We start from the raw sequence: 3,158 nt of genomic DNA, 5'->3' as shown, positions 1-3,158 counted from the left end.
TCGGTCAGGTCCACTCTGCCTCCATTTTGATATGGCATTCTCGCCGTGTTTCTTCATGTTGTCTTCCCTCTGTGTGTGTCTGAGTCCAATTTCCCCCCTTCTATAAGGATACCTCTCACAGAATTAGGGCCCACCCTAATGACCTTATCTTAACTTGGATAAAGCTGCAAAGACCCTTTTCCCAAGTAAAACCACATTCTTTTTTTTTTTTTTTTTGACTATGCTGGGTCTTAGTTGCAGCACTCAGAATCTTTGCTGTGAAAATGAGGGCTCTTAGTGGCATTCTGGATCTTTTTCCCTGACCAAGGATCAAACCCAGGTCCCCCCTGTATTGAGCTCAAAGTCTTAACCACAGGACCAGCAGGGAAATTCAATATTGAATTCTGAGATACTGGAAATTAGAGCTTCAATTTGTCTTTCAATTCAATTTATAACACCCACGGAGGGAACAATTAAGTAATTCTAATCATCTAGTGGGTTTCCAAGCAAACTTTGAGGTTTCCCTTCAGCTGACCATTTTGCAAACTGACCAGAGATTCTGGCAGGAGGTAAGAATGGAAACTGTAGGTCTCCAGGATGTGGAGAAACTGAATCATCTTCCATAGTCATTGTGCCAGGGTGAGTCTAAAAGCCCAGGCCTTCTGAATGGGATTATGGAAACAGAGATCATAACCTACAAATTCTTTCATTCAGCTTCAGCTAGAAAATGGGAGAGGAAGCAGATCCCCAGGAATCAGCCGTTGTTAAAGAATCCTGAGAAAATGAGAGATTGTTGATACAGGTGCTCTCTAGACAGAAGTCCTGGGGTCGCCATTAAATCTTGTTAGGTAGAACAGGAAATAGTAGTGAATATTTACACACCTGTGAACAAATAACATAAGCTAATTCTGTTTACACTTGGTATCTTGTCATCAGAGTTGAAATTCTAGTTTGCTAGAAAGTGCAAAGATATTCGCTGTAATATTAAAAGTTTTACCCTTATATTTCCAAGGATTTTGACTTAAAATCTTAAGACTAATATGTTTGTTTTTTGCAACTACATTTGAGAGGATGTTTACTGTAGAAAATGGTGTTTGTTCACTTGGAGGTATAAGCTTCACTTGTCAGAGGAGGTTGATCTTTCCCAACAATCTTGGTGACAAATTAATTCACTATGACAGCACTTGTCTGGCTCAGATGAACTCAACTCATAGAAAAGGACTGAACAATTTTTCTTATTATTAGGCACCTAGCTAAAGGGACATGCCTATGTGCAACGTGCCTTTATTAGTAGAGTGATTCTAATGGATTACCTTAACCACAATCTGTCAGGGTGATCCTACTGGTTAAGTTGCTTGAATTCATCACACCTTTCCTCATTCTTGAGTTTGAATGATCGTGTTCCTAAGTCACTGGCAGCCGCTTGAGGGGATGTGACTATTTACTTTTTTTCTCTCATGAATTCTTGTCATAGTCTCCCTACAATCCACAATTCCATTTGAATGCAACAAAATGCCATTTGATTGAATTCTTCAGATCTCTCTGACTTTATCTAGCTTAATAGTCATAACCTTCACGGTCATACAAATGACAGGAGGTCAACTTCTCAAAGAACAAGCATCCGACGGGCACCCACTTTCACAGTTGCCATAAGGAATTTCCAGGTGAAAAGTAAGTAAAAACTGAAAGAAGTCTGATCCTTACAATGAATAGTTAAAACCCCTTATAGAAAATGAGTGGATCTTTGGCAAACACTGTGTTCATTCATTCGTTCAGGTGCTCAGTCCTGTCCTACTCTTTTGTGACCCTGTAGACTGCAGCCCACCAGGCTCCTCCATCCATGAGTTTTCCCAGGCAAGAACACTGGAATGGGTTGCCATGTTCTTCTCCAGGGGATCTTCCTGACCCAGGGATCAGACCCGTGTCTCCGGCATTGGCAGGTGGATTCTTCATTGCTGAACCACCAGGGAAGCCTTTAGTGTGTGTATATATACACACACACATACACACACATGTATACAACAGACTATTACTCAGCCATAAAAATAATGAAATTCTGACATTTGCAACAACATGCATGGATCTCGAGGATATTATGCTTGGGAGAAAAGCCAGACAGAGAAAGGTAAATACCATATATTATCGTTTATATGTAGGCTCTGAAAAATGAAACAGATGAGTGAACGCAACAAAACAGAAACAGACTCTCAGATGTTGAGAAAAACTAGTGGCTACCAGTGGGGAAGGGCAAGATGATGGTAGAGTATTAACAAGTACAAAGCACATTTATAAAATAAATAAGCTCCGAGAATATATTGTACGACACAGGGAATTCAGCCAATATTTTAGAATAACTTTAAATCTAGTATAATCTCTAAAAACATTGAATCACTATGGTCTACACTTGACGCCAATATAATATTGCAAATTACACTTCAATTAAAATAAAGTTAAAAAAAAAAAGAATTCAGGAAAGATGACACGCAATAGTAAAACCCTTCCATGGCAAAACGAAAACAAAACAAAAAATGCTCCACCCACGAAGCATGTGTCCCAAAGGTGGGAGGCATGTGCCCACAAAGCCATGCCTCTCTCTGTCTGGGCCTTGACCTGCCCACATGGCCCCTCGAGGCAGGCACTTCCTCCAGGACCTGTGAGTACGCACGCCTCTATTTCAGTTTCTCATACGGTTTGTTGAACTGGGAGACTCACCACCAGCACCCTGAGCTCCACTTAACAACTGTTCGTTTCACAGTATCATATCAACACTAAACTTGGATGAACCTTAAAAACGCTAAACAAAAGAAGACAGATTCAAAAGACCATATATTGTACAACTGCGTTTATAAGAAATACCCAGAAAGCAGGTTAGCGGTTGCAAGGATTTGGGGTGGGGGCAGGGAGAGGGAGTGAGAAGTAGAAGTGTTTAAAGGGTACAGGGTTTTCCTTTGGGGTGATGAGAAAGTTCTGGAACTGTAGAGTGGTGATGAATGCAAAAACACTGAATATACTTAATGCCATTGAATAGCACACTTTAAAGTTATTTAAATAGTGAGCTTTCTGTTATAGAAGTATTATCACCAAAAAAAATTCAAAAAGTGAAACAAAACAAAAAACATATGGACAAGGAGCTGGCATGGAGTGAGGGGAATTAGCCAGTCTCAGGAAAAATGGGGAGG

The sequence above is a fragment of the Bison bison genome, unplaced genomic scaffold (assembly GCF_000754665.1).
Source record: "Bison bison bison isolate TAMUID 2011002044 unplaced genomic scaffold, Bison_UMD1.0 scf7180017864287, whole genome shotgun sequence".
NCBI lineage: Eukaryota > Metazoa > Chordata > Mammalia > Artiodactyla > Bovidae > Bison > Bison bison.
Note: the sequence above shows the minus strand (reverse complement) of the source record.